The sequence below is a fragment of the Sceloporus occidentalis genome, unplaced genomic scaffold (assembly GCF_023333645.1).
Source record: "Sceloporus occidentalis isolate IW3139 unplaced genomic scaffold, rSceOcc1.0.p SCAF_15, whole genome shotgun sequence".
NCBI classification, from domain to species: Eukaryota; Metazoa; Chordata; class Lepidosauria; order Squamata; family Phrynosomatidae; genus Sceloporus; species Sceloporus occidentalis.
Window position 1 is genome coordinate 5567488 of NW_028316995.1, and position 17923 is coordinate 5585410.

At 36.9% G+C, this 17923-nt stretch overlaps 1 protein-coding gene across 3 annotated transcripts in view; it reads right to left on the minus strand.

Moving 5' to 3' along the window:
• Window positions 1–17923, minus strand: part of LOC149303174 (neurexin-1-like) — a 619545-nt gene that overhangs the window by 467004 nt on the left and 134618 nt on the right. The window lies entirely within an intron of this gene.

Consider the following 17923-nt stretch of genomic DNA (forward strand, 5'->3'; position numbering starts at 1 on the left):
AATTATGTGTGTATATATATATATATATATACATATATATACACACACATAATTTTGGATTTTTTTGTTGTTATTCTGTATCTCACTGTATAAATAAACCTACCATTAAAATTATAGACTGATCATGTCTTTGTCAGTGGGCAAACGTACAAAATTAGCAGGAGATCAAATATTTTTTTTCTTCACTGTACATATATATATATATATATTATATATATATATACCGTATTTGCTCGATTATAAGACAGCTACTTCTGAGTCCCCGGTGTGTAGCTGGGGCAGTGTGTAGATGTCTACGCGATTCGCGTAGACAACTTCCACTGCAGCAGGAAGGAGGTGTGGCTAGCAGTGGGGGTTGTCTGCGTCCATCACGCAGACCATCCCCGGCTGTGAGAGATCAGAGTTCCCCGTACAGGAACTCTGATCTCTGACAGTCGGGGAAGGTCTGCGCGATAGACGCAGACAACCCCTGCTGCTAGCCACGCCTCCTTCCGGCTGCAGCGTAAGTGCGTGGGATCTACACAGGGAAGTCAGAAGCACCGGTAACTCCCCCCGGTAAGTTTAGGGGGGAGTTATAAATGGGGGGCATAAGGCATTTCTGGAGGCAGAGTGCTCTGTGAAATGCCTTTTAACCCCCTTAATGCCACTCTGCCTCCAGAAATGCCTTTTTAACCCTTTATATGCCACTCTGCCTCCTGAATGCCTTAAACCTCCCTATATGCCACTCTTCCCCATAATATGCCTTTTAACCCTCTAAATGCCAGAGTGGCATATAGGGGTATAAGGCATTTCTGGAGGCAGAGTGGCATATAGGGTTAAAAGGCATATCATGGGGCACAGTGGCATATAGGGTTAAAAGGCATATCATGGGGCACGGTGGCATTTAGAGGGTTAAAAGGCATATCATGGGGCACAGTGGCATTTAGAGGTTTAAAAGGCGTATCATGGGGCACAGTGGCATATAGGGGGTATAAGGCATTTCTGGGGCAGATGTGCATAACTGGGGGGCAGGTTGGAAAATAGAAGGAAATAAAACCAAAATATTTTTCTCAATCATAGCTTTTATAAAAAAAAAATAGTTTAGATGAATTAACATTTACTGGTAAAACTTTTTTTCGTATAGGGTCGTCTTATATTCAGGCTTTTTCTTTTTTTCCTAAATTAATATTCAGATTTGGGGGGTCGTCTTATAATCAGCAAATACGATATATATAATATTTCACAATTGTCTGCTTTTAACAATGTATTTTTGTTATTGCACATAGCACATCTCTTTTCTTAGGAAAATATACTTTATGTTTACCTTGTTTATATAGTAATGGGGAATAGTATGTTTATTAAACATACATATGTCAGGCCCTCATCCTCCTGGACTACTATTAATGGTTTAAATTCTATTTAATGAAGCATTGTTAACTGGCACAATTGTCTGGTTTGACATACTGTAGCCATTATAAGGTAATTGTGAATCAGGGGAGAATTGGCAGGATTCAGCCCTATGGGCCAGCTCAGCCAAATGGCCCGTAATGTGACTGCACATAATATATTTGGCACACAGCATGCGCCGTGCACACAACCCAGTCCTTTCCAATGCCAAAAAGACCAGTGATGGTGTAAGCGCTACCTTGAGCCGGAAAAAGTTCTGTTTTTGGTCCATTCGTTTTCTGGCAAGGAATTTTATTTCCTGCCCTTTAGGTTCGGATGAAGACCGGAGGGCTTTTTTACATTTGTTGTCATTCACCCACACTGACTCACTTATGCTCTTTCACACTCTCACTCATGTTCCCTCAAACTCTCATTCACTCTCTCTGAATGTTCCATCCTTTTGCAGAAGCCCACAGAGAGGATAGAATAATGCAGATAGAGGAAAAGAGGTGCAGAAACACTTCTCTTTCTCACTAAATCCGTCTTTAATATTCTGGCCTCCCTGTACTGCATAAAGAAAAATCAATACATATATTTGCATGTATGTTTCACAGTGCATATATATTTATATATGTATATATTCTATTACTAACAGAATAATGCTTGGTAGACGTGTATTTATACATTGTAAAAATCATATTAACCAAATGTCTGAGTCTTAGGGAATTGATAAGGGTTTATTTAAGTGTTATGTAAATTAGGCAATCAGTTAGACCAGCCAATCCACGCAACATACAAGAGCCAAGCGATTACAATGAGTAGTTTTTTCTTTTTAATCTTTAGAATACTAAACATGTGTGTGTTTTTGTCCACGAGGGATAATGGCTTATGTGTTCCTTTGGCACTTTGCTTTCCCTCGCGATGCCTTTTTGTGCTCTGCACTCCCTCTTGGGAATTAATGTTCTCCCTTTAACAGCTGCACTGACAGAGAAGAGCATCGATTTTATTCCCCTTTTTATGAGGTTGACCATGACAGCTTTTGCCCTACAGCACAGTAATGTTCAAAGAAACAATATCCCTGTACGTGCCAAAAAAATGCCTTTCTCTTCCGAAAATTAGGTTTCAAAAGGAAGTTTGCTCTAACATAGCAAATAATAAAAGTACATTTGTTTAACACCTCTAATACGAGAAGAAAAAAGGAACACAACTCAATTACTCAGCAAGTTAAAAGATGTGAACTCTCTTAAAAATAATAGAAAATCATAGCTTTCTGAATTTAAAGGCTACACAATACATATACAATGAACAATACAAACTTAATTTGCACTGAAAGGAACAGGACAGGTAAATAAATTATGCATCGGAGTAAACATGACATTGTTAAAGTTGATTTTGAATAAATTGGTGTTAGAAGAAATGTGCTGTGGGTCAGAGAGAAAGTCAATATTACAGAGAAACCAGTACTTTTTAATATATATGGGTTAATATACCCAATGATTGATGCGTGACAGTAAAGTCACCAAGAGGTTCCAAGAGTATTAATTATCAAAACTTGTATAGTAAACACAAATGACTTAAGCAGTCAAAGATAAATTAATTTTTTTGCCCCCCAAAATTTGCATTTTCAGTCTGCTCGTGTCTATGCGTTATTAACATCTTCATCGCCAGAGTACAAAACCACTTCAGGTGTGTAGTTAACCTTTTCAAAGGCAGAGTGCAGAGTGTGCCTATGACCTCTTCAATACTGGAATATAAACCTTTGTGAGTGTGATGGCATAATGTAGGCAATGTCCCGGAGTGATGTGCGCATGGCCCTGTGGCGCCAATGTGGGGCGCTGTTACTTATATGCAGTGTTTAAGTCATTTTTCTCATTTCATTCAGGCAGCCCTAATGCAGAGCAATCTACAAACAGACAATAACAACAGCCTATTCATTTTATTCTCAACTAGTTCAACAGCACACAAATTATATCAATGAGAGACTAAAATCTCAATCACATAAATTAGCAAACACTGACATTCTGCATCTTTTTCGGCAAAAAGATTAACCTGATTGGTTGAGATGGGAAAAAAATTCTTGTTGATTTTGTGCAGATACAAAATTATGTTTGGTTTAACAGGATATGTATTTTTGCCATTTGTTGGATTGGTAAGTATAAGATATTACATTTTATAACATATAATGTTTTACTTTACCGACAGGGTGGTAAATAAATGGAACTGCCCTTCAGAGGTGGTTGAAACAAATAAATGTAAGGAATTTATACATGAATGGTATAGGTCAGCGATGGTATATGGGCAGGGCCTCTTTTGTGGGTCAGAGGTTGTGGCCAAGTTGCCCACAGCCCAAAATAAAAAGAGGGCTAGTTCTGTTCATACAAACCTTTGTTTCAGAGCTATAGAGGCAGAGAGAAGTGGAGATAATGATAAAGAGGACAGAAAGTGGCTGAGAACTGATAAATGAAATATGGGCAGACTGGATAAGCTGAAATTCTATTATAGAGACTGGACTAACATTTTCATAGGGTATACAGGATATGGTGGACCCGCGTATAATGTCACAATCATGCATGTAAACACAAGACAGCCTGGGCCGTACAGACTCAAAGGTGAAAACATCTGGAAAAGATTTAAAGCTTTAGATCTGGATTCAGTACAGATCAGAGGCAGCCAACTGCTAGATGCTGTGGACTTGGGGGCACTGCTTTTCTTTAAGGATGCTGGAACATCATCATCATCAAAAGTCATAGTTTCTTAAAAGTTATACTTATCTGTTCTATGAAAAACCTTTCAATAAAAATTAATTGAGATAAAATAAAGTCATATTTTCACAAAAGCTGGACCATTACATAAGTTATGGTGGGTAAAGGTGATGGAAAACCCTTCCACTAAAATTTAGGGGTATGTAGAAGCATTATTAAACACTCATCTACAGACACCAGACACGCCAGAATGCTTGTTGTTCCCTCAGAAATCTCATGGTGCTGCCACAACCACAAGGGATTCTGGGTAGGTGCATGCAAATAAGGTCAACAATTTTTTGCCTCTATATCCACTTTATAAATGGACACAGATTCTTCTAACATTTATATCTTTATAATATGTGTTCCTTAAATTATGTGTAGTTTTTATCATTTGCTTTATGTTTTTAATTATATATTTAGTTTTGCTTAGGGCCCCCCAAAAACTATTGCTGCCCCTGCTTCCCAGGGTAACAGGAATACACTTCTGGCAATGAGCAATGCTATAACACTCCTTCTTGATTACGTATTAAATCCTAAAAACTCTGACAGGTTCTGGCAGTCTAGCACAGTTTTGACATGCCTGACCTAATCCAATAACTCAGTACTGTCCACTATTATGTATATACGCCATGACCTTTCCTTCGCTTTTCACGGTGTCAGCCATTTTGAAGAAATTTATGAAGAGCGTCTTGCAAATTGTTGCTTTCTAGTCTCTATCCAAATACCTATAAATCAGTGTTGAATATTTATTCAAGCATAGCCTGGTTTTATAGGCAATATATTGTCTTGTGCAATAAAGTTAGCCTTAGTTGCTTCTTTGCTATTTTATTGTCAATCCCTCCTTATTACGAGTTATCAAATAATGTATTATTTTATTTGCCTAAAGGAAGATGAAACAGGTTTTATACAAACTTGTTTTATGTTACAGCCCTTTAGCAAAGCACTTAGATTTGTATCAAACAATGAAACCTAAACTATAGAATATTTACAAAATGATCAGAGTTAGCAGAAAAGACAAGAAAAATAATAATGTTTAATAACTTACATTTAAGGGTTATTGACTAAGGGTTTGATATACATCGTGATCTGTTCACACCCATGAATCCTAGCATATTGGTTATTTCGGCAAAAACAGATTTGTACAAACACAGAAGCATATTATTTAGGTGCTTTGAAGAACAGAACATCAACCCGTGGAGGAGAGCTCTCATGGAGTAAAAGTAAAAAGTAGGTGGGACATTTTTCCTGAATCCTATATTTTAAAGTTAATTTAAACTGAATAGCTCCAAAACCATACTGATTGAGGAACAAGAAGCACAAGCCAAGGTATTTTCAATAGATTTAGTAATTCCAAAAGCTGTGATGGTGACATTGTCCCTTCAAATAGCTAGCATGGGAGAGGTTGCTTAAACCCAAAGTCATCTACTCTAGAGTACTTGCACACAGATTGCTATGATCTACATCATTGCTTGCTTTGTTGCAGGCTAGTTGCTGTTGATTTGGATGTAAAGAGAATGTCTGATAATCAATGAAGCAACTCTAGGGTGTTGGAAGCCATAAGTAAAATCTCAAATCTAGGTGCATGTCTTGAAGTGTCATAAAATGTCATCTTCATGTTCTATGTAAGGGTGAGTGATATTAATGACATTTTTGTGTGAATCTACTAAATCAAGGAGTTGACTTTGAGAGAATTTGAGGGTTTTGTGGTTTTGACTCCCTGACTTTACTATGCATTATGAAAGTTCAACTGTAGCGAGCATCTGATGCATGAAAAGGTGAGCTGGCCTTTCATAATGATGGTTTACGCGGCAAACTTCCACTTTAACAAATAAACCTAAAATTGTTGAGAAATCAGCAGATAACAAATAATATCTGAGCCCTTAAGTAATTTCTCTGTCATTATTTACTCCTAGAATCCTCATTTTTATTTCGATTTTAAATCATTTATAAATAATAATTAAAATGTTAAAAAAAATAACCTAAACCTAACATTTTATTTTAAAAATAAAAGTTAGCAGAACAAATCCATAAACCTTGTTTTAATAAATATGTAACTACCACACACTACAATGGGAGTTTGGATAAGGAATAAGATGGGCTCACAGCGTTTAATTTGGAGTACGCCCAATACTAAGTATTTGATGTGAAAGAGAGAGTGATTGATTTTTATGGGTAACTAATATGTTCTGCCAACCTAATCAGGGTCTTATGTCACTCAACATCTTCTGACCTGCCACATACAGATACTGTGTCTTTTTTTTTCTTAAGGCTATGCTGAGATGATATCATTGCTTCTGACTATCAGGTTTTATTTATGTCTACTGATAAACCAAACAATAATGATTTCATAGCTTTGCAGACTCCAGCAAGTGATTCATAGCTTGACACACTCGTACAATAGCTGAATCATATTATTAAAAAAAAAAATAAGGTCGTAAATTATAGAAATGCAATAATTGATAAATTTATAGCCTTTTTTTTGGGGGGGGGGTCGTTTCAGTTTAACCCTTTCAGGTCTGTGAGCTTAGCAAAACACAGCTTTTAGCAATCAGAGGAAGGAGGTGCAAATCTCATTGTACAGTCATGTGGCATATGATGGTGCTAGGTAAATCAGTAAATAATAGTAATCATATTTTTTTAAATGAAATCCATTTACATTAGTAATGCTTGCCTATTTAATTATATTAACATTTGCACTTCCATTTGTATTTGAACTATAGGATGTTAATTAAAAATAATATTAGATTGCATATGGTTCAGTAATAGTTTAAACATCAATTTCATTAAACATGGCAAAAGGGGCCATTTCAATTAAAAAACATAGTGGATCTATTGATGAATATTGAATACCCAATTAGCTATATATATATACATATATATATATATATATATATATATCATGCTGTGTGTGCTGCGTACATATTTCATACATTCTGTTTCCATGTTAACAGGAAACATGCAGTTTTCTTTCTTTTCATTCTCTCTTTTTCTATCTTTTTCTTTCATATAAAGCATTTTCTGGTTTTCTGTGACCACATGTTAACTGACCCTTGACCAAATCAATACCGACGAGAGGTAATTGTTCTTTTGCAAGACTTGGATGTATGTAATTTTACAGAAATTATGCACATGAAACACATAAATCATGTAATCTTAAATGATAATATATGGACATGTCCAGTGCATATGGCAGCCATGCCATATTAATCCATGAAGGTAAGAATGTAACATTTTTGGAGCGGAATGTTACAGAATCCTCAATTAATCGTCTAATGTTGGTTCCTTCTGATGGTGCAACAATTAGAAACTTGGGAGTTGTTATAAGTAATTGTTTTAGTTTTACAGTTCCTTAAAAAAATGCAATAAGTGTTTATATTCTGTGCTCATACAAAGAAGGTAAATCCAGACATTGCCAACGAAAGAAGAATTATTGTACAGTGCTGTGAAATTTGTTGGCGCTTAATAAATAAAAGGTAATGATTATAATAATAATAATAGTGGATTCCTTAGGATTTCATAATTTATTATTGAACATTTATTATAGGCATGCTACAAAGCTATACATTTAGTAAGTTCCATCTATCCAAGATGTCCGTAATGCCTTTACTATATTATATGGTGAACAGATCTTGCCAATTGTGTTGTCTCAGTGCCTAGACTGACATGAAAGCTAAATGGGTAGTAGCTTAAAGCTGGTACCATCAGCACAGTTTAATTTAGTCTCGCTATTAAGATGGGCAGATTGTAAAGCAGATTGGGGCAAAAACACCTAAACAAGCGTGGACTTCAGAGACATCCAGAGATGCTGTGAACTGCTGTGAAGTTGGAACTTCATTATATAGTTTCAGTACATTTTATCAAAACCTACTCACAGATATGAATAATATATATTTAAACTGTGCATTCAAGTATATTTTTAAGAATAAGACAGAACCAGATAGTAATTGAATTAAAATGTATGTTTCAGCTTAACTTGCTCTCAAGGTATTTGTTCCAATTAACCTATGAACTTCTTCCTTGACAATAATCAATTTGGTAACTTCCCTTCGTTATATGCTTTATTGACTAGTGACTGGGAAGTGGTAGTATGCGATTTTTTTCTGGAGGAGAGGCAGTCAGGATCCCTGACTGGCATAAAATGAGAGCCTGCTGGCCATTTTAAACATAGAATTTCATGGCAGATAAAAGTCATTCGGCCCATCTAGTCTGCCCTTTTTTCTTGATGTAAAGACTCTAGTCAGTCCTTGGTCTTGTTTTAGATTCTGGATAGCTGTATGCAAATCCAATTAATATTTTCTCACTGTATTAGCTTCTACCACTTCTGCAGAGAGGCTGTTCCATTTATCGACCACCCTCTAAGCAAAGTAAAACTTTCTTACATTACACCTAAGCCTCTGACCTGCTAGTTTTAGATTACACGACAGGGTGAGCAAAGTCGATAGAGAATCCTTTACCAAAAGGCAGACCTAGACTTGGGTTGTAATGTTGAGTTAGGTCCTAAATACACTTTATTTATAATACAATTGTAACTCTAGGTGTCTGAAACAGTTTTTGACAGCAAATGGATAAAAAACTCAACTCAACCACACAGGAATCTTTAACAACTATTACTCTTGGATTCATGGCACTACCATAAATTTAAAGGTACATGCAAAAGAAAAATAATGACAGTATGAAGGTCAACTTTAATTAATTAAAAGCACAATGCAGTTGAAGATGGTAAAAAGCTAATTCATCCATGCATCAAGGTTTCATTTGTGATCAATAGACCTAATGGATGGTCTAAAATGTAATACTCACTGTAGCGTTCCAAACTCATACACTGTATGTCCCAGCCCCCCAAAAAGATTATTTTTTTTTCATGATCAACAAACTGATCTGCTGGGTTACTTTACCCAGCCCCATACTAAATTTTGTACTTTTCCCATTTTAAAACGGCACTTTTACAATATTTGTCTTGGTTTGTCTTGGATACTGCGTGTAACAGGCCATATTATGTACAATAAAGTAGCCAGTAGTGCCAGGAATAGAATGAACAGAGCTACATTACATGTACCTGCATGAAAGGAACGATAAGCTGTCTAATTTGGAACCTTTACTAGAAAAATGCACATAGGGCTCAATTTTTCATAACCATGCCATGGAGCTCTTTTTCTAGAACTCATACTTGGGATTTGCTCTGGAAGCTGAATCTATTACAACTGATTGTTGGTCACACGGAGCTTTCATCTCTAGTAGCTACACTGTCATATGAAGCTGACTTTATCTCCCAGGCTTGGCTCCCCTATGGCTCCCTCCAGCTCAACATGCCAGGGAACTTCCAAGGAAGGGTCTTACAGCAGGCTAGGCATGCTACATAGCTATACATTTAGTAACTTCCATCTATCCAAGATGTCCATAATGCCATTACTATATTATATGGTGAACAGACCTTGACAATTGTTTTTTTCTCAGTGCCTAGACTGACATGAAAGCTAAATGGGTAGTAGCTTAAAGGTGGTACCATCAGCACCCTCACATATAGCTCACCCATTGTTTTTACTTTCTCTTCAATCCTTAACTATCGCTTTTTTGTCATGCCCCATTTTCTGGCTTGCATGCAAAGAGAGATACATATACTATACAAAAAGTGAACAACATATATATACTAAATAACATGTTAACTAGTATCATCTATTACCATATAACTATATATGAAACATACGGTTTAACCAATGGATAATGTCACAAGATCCCATCTGCTCAGTCCTTTTAACAATAACCCAAAAGACTTGGATAATACTCTTTATTTTGACATGAAACAGTCCTATTTCTTTTGACAGTTCAAAATTGATACAAATAAAGTATGCATTACTTAAGGTATTTCACAAGAATAATCAATTTGATATAACAAACATAAATAGTATATTGCAAGTGCATGCTCGAGGCACCCTTGGAAAATCAAAAAGGTATATATTGCTCAGCCGTTGTTCCTTTGCAGTATTTCATAACAAAGATGCAGTCCACTATGCTAAAAGCCTCTAGCTTTCCAAAAAAAAAACGGATTCAGGCTGCCAGTAAATCACAACTGCTTTACCATATGTCACTTTGTACTGCCAAGCATCACCAGACTGTTCTCCTTTTAAGCAAATTTCATTATATTATAGCTTACAGCATTGCTCATTAAAAAGTATTATTAAAAATGTCAAATTGTTTTCAGTACAAAGAAAACTTGTATTTATTTTTTAACACATGTAATGTCTATTTATATAGCCCCTACCATTTTTAAATTAAAATGGAAGATTAAAAAAAATAATAATATAATAATATATTTTATTTTGAATATTTTTACTTTGCCCTATACGCCTCGTTTTTGAACGATGTAAATGCTGGTGTGTTTTGTTTAAAGTGATCTTTTTTTAGTGGATGTTATTGGAGTCTTATTTGCAGGAATAATTTGAATGCATTGAAACATTTTAATATTTTTGGCACACTTATATTTTGACCAATAATAAGTAATCGTGACTAATAATAGTGCTTTAGTACACTTTTGTAGCAGGGAAAATAAAATATCTTTATGCATACTGGTTTGGCCTAAAAAAAGTATTGGTTCCTTGTTTAAAAAAGTACAACTTTACCGAAGCACTCTAGGAATTGAAGGTGGAGAAGACATGACAAATAATGACACAAGGTTTGACACTTTTTGATGCCTTGAATGAGAACGTGTATGTACAAAGAAAAAAAAGAAAATAAAGGCTTGGGGGCCCACTTATGTCCCCTATCCTGTGTCATTGGAGTGGGGGGTTGAAGTAACAAGCTTCCATTAAAGTACTCAACTTCTATTATCGTCAAGGGAGGTTGACTTGAGGCCATTGGTGCACAGAAGTATATGAACACAACCAATGTAACCAGTGGTCATGAGACACGGATCGATTACTTTTATTATTTTTTCCTGGTCTGACCCCTTTCTTTGGGCTCAAACTAAGGACAGAGGGCTTTGATGATGATTGCTGGATTGCCTCAACCACTTTTCTTAACAGGTTGCATCCACAAAATGGTACCCTTTTAAGTGGGAGGATTAGAGGTAGAAGTCAAATTAAATACCGGTTCAAGGTTCAAGAACCAGGTGCATAAATATACTGGAGTGAAGAAGCCATAAATAATAAATCAATAGCAATTGTCTGCATCAACCATTTGATGTTTAGGAAAGTCAGCAAGGTTAATCTTATACCCTGAATGAAGCCACCATTATAATGCTCAGGTCTGCTGGTGTGAGAATCATTCTTGGCAGTTTTTCTGGTTCACTTTCGAGTTGGACAATGTAACTCTGCATATTGAAATTTTAAGATGGACCTGTTAATATCTGCCATCAGGGACATAGCTACTATAGACAATGGTTCAAGCAGGCTGTGGCTTTGCACTGTATTCATCACCTTGTAATGGGAATTACTTTGTTTCCAAGGAACCCACATTATTAGGTTAAATAATAATAATAATAATACAGGACCTCCCAAAGTCCCCTAACCAACGTCCCTTAACCTCGTTATCCTAAGCCCACCTCCTTACCCAGTCAAGGCCCCTTTTACTTAGCTACGCAGGTTCCATGGACTACATTTCTATGATTACTTGCATTAGTTAAATAATATATTAGGTAATATAAGGATTGCTACTAAAACGTGTTGTGGAACAGATTATATGTAGATAATACATACTGTGTGACATCAGATGTCCTCTCCACATTGGTCTCATTCACCTTCTAATTATATTGCTTGAGACAGAGCCTTTCAAGGTGAACAGAAATTGGACATTCAATGCCCAGGGGTGTCTAAGTTGTAATTTTAGGTTCTGATCGCAATGTGTTGAGACATCTACATAAAGTGTTTTTTTTAGTTGTTTTTTTTAATGTGTGTCATACAGGAATGCACGCTAGCCAAGATTAACTACAAAGACATAAAGAAACAGGTAACTACGGGATCCAGTTGCTTGGATACCAGCTGATTAACGCAAGCAAAAGTAGAATGCAGGAAATTCTACCTGATCCTTCAGGGCCATTTGTCAAAGCTTGTTATGATGGCAAAGAAATGCTATACTTTAATAAGAATTTATCATATGACAAACTGTAATGTTGCATTAGCAAGAATACCGATCGAAATACATATATATTATAATATTAGCATTGTGCTTAGAATATAAAAAAAACAATAGAAAATGATATTAAAATTCTCTGCGGCATGAAAGGTGTGCACACACAGTGCTTCCTGTAGACATGACTACGGATCCCCTACGCGAGCAGGATGAGGAATCGAATAATGAGGAGATCTGTATTCAGCGGAGGTACTGCTTTTACCAGCACTTATCTAAAAAGCTGGTCTGTATCTGACAATGCTATTAACAGCTGCTTGGAAATGAAAACCAGTTTGTTTCATTTTGTTCTGTGACAGGCTGAAGAGATTTATCAATATCTCACAAGTGTGTTTCGAGAGTTTTGGGAATTATGTGCCTCCCCTAAAAAAGTGATGATTCCAGTGCTTGATGTTAACCCCTGAGTTAATGCCTTCCTGTGTATCACAGTGTTATTACATTAATACAAAGTTCAGTGCTATTTCTTTCTCTCCCATTCATGGAACTTTAGTATTCGTTGAGAAAAACATTCTATGTTCGCTTTCATTCTTCCTGTAGGGTTGGTTGTAGAACACAAACCCTTACCACTTTTTGGAAACATGAAATTCATCAGAAGTGGTAGAGGCTTATACACTGGGGGAATTTAAACATACATGGGATAGGCTTAAAGATATCTAAGACAAGATCAAGGACAGATTAAGATAAGTCTCTATATGTGGGAAAAATAGGCACATGAGATGGGCCGAATGGTTTTTATTAGCCATCAAATTCTACATTTCTACATTTCTATAAGGTCCAGACTGGCCATCTGGCACACAGTGAAAATGCCCAATGGCCACTGGACAACATCGCTCCATACTCAACCGATCTGTTGCTGGTGCTGGAGTGTGTGACCACTGGCTGGAAATGCCCAGTTGCTTGAATCTAAAATTGTATATATACGTATCATATTGTCAGGGTTACTCAGCTGATGCCTTTGGTCATACCATCCTGAGTATGCCTGATCTTGTATGCAAAGCAGGGTTGGACCTAGTTAGTACTTGGGAGACTGCCAGGGAATGCTAGGTGTTGTAGTCTTTTTCTTTACTGTGTCAGACTAATTCATGTTTAATTAACTGCCTTTCCATCTCTGTTACCACGGTAACCCACCTGTCTACTACCAACCAGCCCCCTTCAGGCTAGTTAACAGCTAAGGCTCATTTCCTCCTTGTCCGGCTACCAAGTGCATTCCTGAGTATTTAGTGTTCCTGTGTATGACCTGGCTTTGTCTAACTTCCCTCCTGGCTCCTGTTCCCTGGCATCCGTACCTGATCTCAATACTCGTGACCCCGGCTCGTCTGATTACCAGCTTTGGTTACTGACTCTGGTCCATATGCAACTATTGAGAGCCCAAATTAACAGATATAGGAAAGGCTGAACTGGATGGACGCATGTCTTTTTTCAGCCTATATAACTATGTAACTATGTTACTTTAAAGTGCCAGGGCTTCCCCGTGATGCCCGCTCCGACCTTTACTTCTATTGACGTAACAGATTACCTATTTCTCATTGGCATATCTGGGAACTTCTCGACTCCGGCTACCCGGAGCCTTCCCTTGCGGGACGCGGCCAGGACTGCACACTGACATCAGCGGGTGGTTCCGCTGACATTGGTGGGCAGTCCCGCTGACGTTGGTGGGCGTTCCCACTGACATCGGGGGAGTTCCCATTGATGTCAGGGGCGTTCCTGCTGACGGCAGTGGGAAACACCCCTTTTTTAATCTATAGCATACAGGAAATATTTATATGAATAACATAATATTTAACTTTTTGCCTGCAGTTATATGTTCATTTGTTTCCTTTTTTCCAAAAACACTAAACGTTAAGATAACTTGTGAATTCTAAAAACCCAGGAATAATCACTGTTCTAGTTCTGTTAAAACTAAAGTTTACAAAAGAACCAGACTATTAAATCAAACTGCGTTTAGTTAGAAAAAAAAGATATATGCAAATCAGTCATTATACTTTGTATATGACTTGTTCAACCATCTGTCTATCTGCAGGTAGAACCACATGATGTTTTTTCCATGGAAAGAAAGCAACAGGGATCAAGATTAAACTTAGCATTCATTTAACAACAAAAAAAGAGAAAAGTACAAGAATAGGACTGAATTATGCTTGCTATGGGGGAAGGATCAAGTGTTCTTCAAAGATTTGACTATTCATGGTATTTAATTAAATCATACCTTTGCATTACTGAATCAGAGAATGATCTCGGTCCTTCTAAGTGGAATATTTTGAATTAGACTATTAAATGTTAAGTTAATGACAATGTGGTGCAAGTTCTATTCGGCTATTCTCAAAGGCTCCACTTATGCAATTTCTGTACCAATCCCTTTGACCACAGGTACTGATAAATTCCACATTAATTTAAACCCAAGGGTGAGTTTAAGATCTCTGTGACTTTTTTTCTCTTCACAAGATAAGGAGAAAAGGACTGTTAAAAAAACTAACACTCCATTACCCCTGGGCAGTGACACAGTGCTACAGACATATTATCAGTACTGGTCGCTTTTTTGAGCTTCAAGACATGTTATCAACACTAAGTTAAAAAAAAAGGCTTAATGCTAGAGATTTTCTTACTTTCAGTATTAACTGAACACAATATCAAGTGGTCAGAAAATGTTACAAACATGACACGAGGAAAGGCTTTACAACAAATAAACTGCGTAGGTAAACATTTTTTATCAAACGTATTGTATCATCTTTTGATGCAATAAAACATATACAAAATGAATATTTGTCAATAACCTTAATTATAGTATGTGTGTGTGCAAGGATATTTCAAAGTTATGCAATTTTGGAAAAATAGGGTTTTAACCAAAGTCCAATCTGCCAAGGGCTTCTAATAGGGCCAGTCTTAGTTGGACAGGTCCACTCTCGGAGGTTGGAATGCGACGGGGTCATGTAACGCAATGTAACGTGTCCCAGTGGTAACTGAGCAGCCGCTCACACAGTGTGTAAGCAGCTATAAACTAGGTAATAGTGTGGTGGTGTGGGAGTGTGATAACGTGGAGGTGTGAGGGCATGATGGTGGGAGAGTGAAAATGTGTTAGTGAGCGTAAGTGTTACTGTGCAAGTGTGTTAGTGTATATATGTATGTGTGTCTGTGTATATATGAAAGTGCGTGCATTAGAGTAAGTGTGTAAATGTGTGCTGTATATATACACCGATCACCCATAACATTATGACCACCTGCCTGATATTGTGTTGGTCCTTCTTTTACAGCCAAAACAGCCATGACCCGTGTAGGCCTGGACGCCACTAGATCTCTGAAGGTGTGCTGTGGTATCTGGCACCAAGACATTAGCAGCAGATCCTTTAAGTCCTGTAAGCTGCGAGATGTGGCCTCCATGGATGCATCCTGGTGCCATGTGTTTTCCATGTGAGCGACGCACACGTACCCGGCCATCCACGTGATGTAAAAGAAAATGTGATTCATCAGACCAGACCACCTTCCTTCATTGCTCCGTGGTCCAGTTCTGGTCCAAGCGCTTTCGGCAGTGGACAGGGGTCAGCATGAGCACCCTGACTGGTCTGCGGCTACGCAGCCCCATTCGCAAAAAACTGTGATGCACTGTGCGTTCTGACACCTTTCTATCAGAACCAGCATTAACCTTTTCAGCAATTTAAGCTACAGTAGCTTGTCTGTTGGATTTGACCACACGGGCCAACCTTCGCCCCCCATGTGCATCAATAGGCCTTGGCCGCCTATGACCCTGTCGCCTGTTCACCGCTTTTCCTTCCTTGGACAACTTTTGATAGGTAACCACCGCAGACCGGGAACCCCACAAGAGCTGCAGTTTTGGAGATGGTCTGACCTAGTAGTCTAGCCATCACAATTTGGCCCTTGTCAAAGTCGCTCAGATCCTTATGCTTGCCCATTTTTCCTGCTTCTAACACATTACCTTTGAGGACGAAATATTCACATGCTGCTTAATATATCCCACCCACTGACAGGTGCCATGATAACAAGATTATCAGTGTTATTCATCTGTCATAATGTTATGGCTGATCGGTGTATATATAGACTGTAATATATATATATATATATATATATATATATATATACACATTCACCTTCCATTTCACTAGATTAGATTTAATTTTAGATTTTAGTTTATTTGGTATACAGGCATGAATTACAAATATGGCTACCAAGTGGCTTGTGCATGCTTCCCGACAACCTCTCGACAGAATGCACTGCAGTGCAATGTGAGCACATCAAACATACTCATCATTGTGGGAGCACAAAATCTGGTCAGCATATATTATTTATTAAGTACTTTGCTTGTGTTAGATGACTACATGCTAGAAATAAGCATTCACCCAAAAAATTGCCATAAAAGATGGGGAAAACTACACTAGGGCTGCATTTAATGAAGTTAAAGAAGTTGAGCAACCTAGTACTATACAGTCTACACCTACATAAGACGTTGTAAATTTATTAGTTACATTTTACATAAGAAATTTTTAATGAATGCACCAAACTATCATGATCACTTTTTTATCATTTCATTGGGATTAGATGTGTTAACATCATTGTTAATAGAAACAGGGTTGGATTCTATTACCTGTGGATAGACTACCTCTGTTTGTATCTCCAAATCCTCCTGTAATAGAAAAAATTTGAGAAAAGGATCAGTCATAGGTAATAGAATAAAGCCCAAATATTTAAATTTAGCATTTTATCTTTAAGTTGATCTATCTTTGGGTTATTCATTAGAATACAACTAGTGATGTCTGCCATTTACTTGCAATTTTATAATTTGAGGATGTACAGACTATATCCCAGCTTTTAATTCACAAAAACACAATCCAAAAAAAAAACTTTCAATCCAACAAAAAACATTTATGGAAATAAAAATTCAGTAGTTAACAGCACAATTGACATAACAATACTATATGTTATAATATAATTTGTGACACAGCCAATGATTCTAAAAGAAGGTTGAACATTTTTCAATAAGATAGAACCCTTAGGTACTTTTGATTGATTCATCCTTTGAAGTGTGCAAACGTAGATAGAGGTTGAGAAAGGTCTTTGAGAGACACATTACAAATCACTTGGTAAGTGCAGCCTTCTACTTACTTAACATGATTGTGGTAACGTGATCCACTTAAGGAAAACATTGTAAGGATTCAGCAAGGTGTTAAATATGATTTTTTGATATATTATATTGAATGGACACCATCAATGTATAATGAATACAATGAATTTACTACAGTTACTCATTATTATTATCTAGAAAAAAATACTTGGAATACCTTTCAATAAACACTTTTTAAAAATAAGGAAGCCTTACCAAACACTAATTTACATCCACCAGGCAAGCCTAAAGACAGAAATTATATAGTGCAAGGGATTCTAGGTAGGTATATGCAAATCAATTCAACAAAGAACACCTTTTTTTGCCTCTAATCCCACTTTATACATGGTATAGAGAAAAGACATTTCTTGCATAGAGTATCTTTTTTTTGTTCATAAATAACCCTGTTGTGTAGACCCAGTAAGCATCTGCATTGTCAATGAACCACTGATGTCAAAAGTAATTTACTCAACTTGCAACCGATTCCCGGTTTCTAGACGTTTTGAATAATGGATATTATTAATATAAAATAAACAAAAACGTTATAGTTTAAGGAAATCATATTTTTCAGTTCAGAAGAACAACT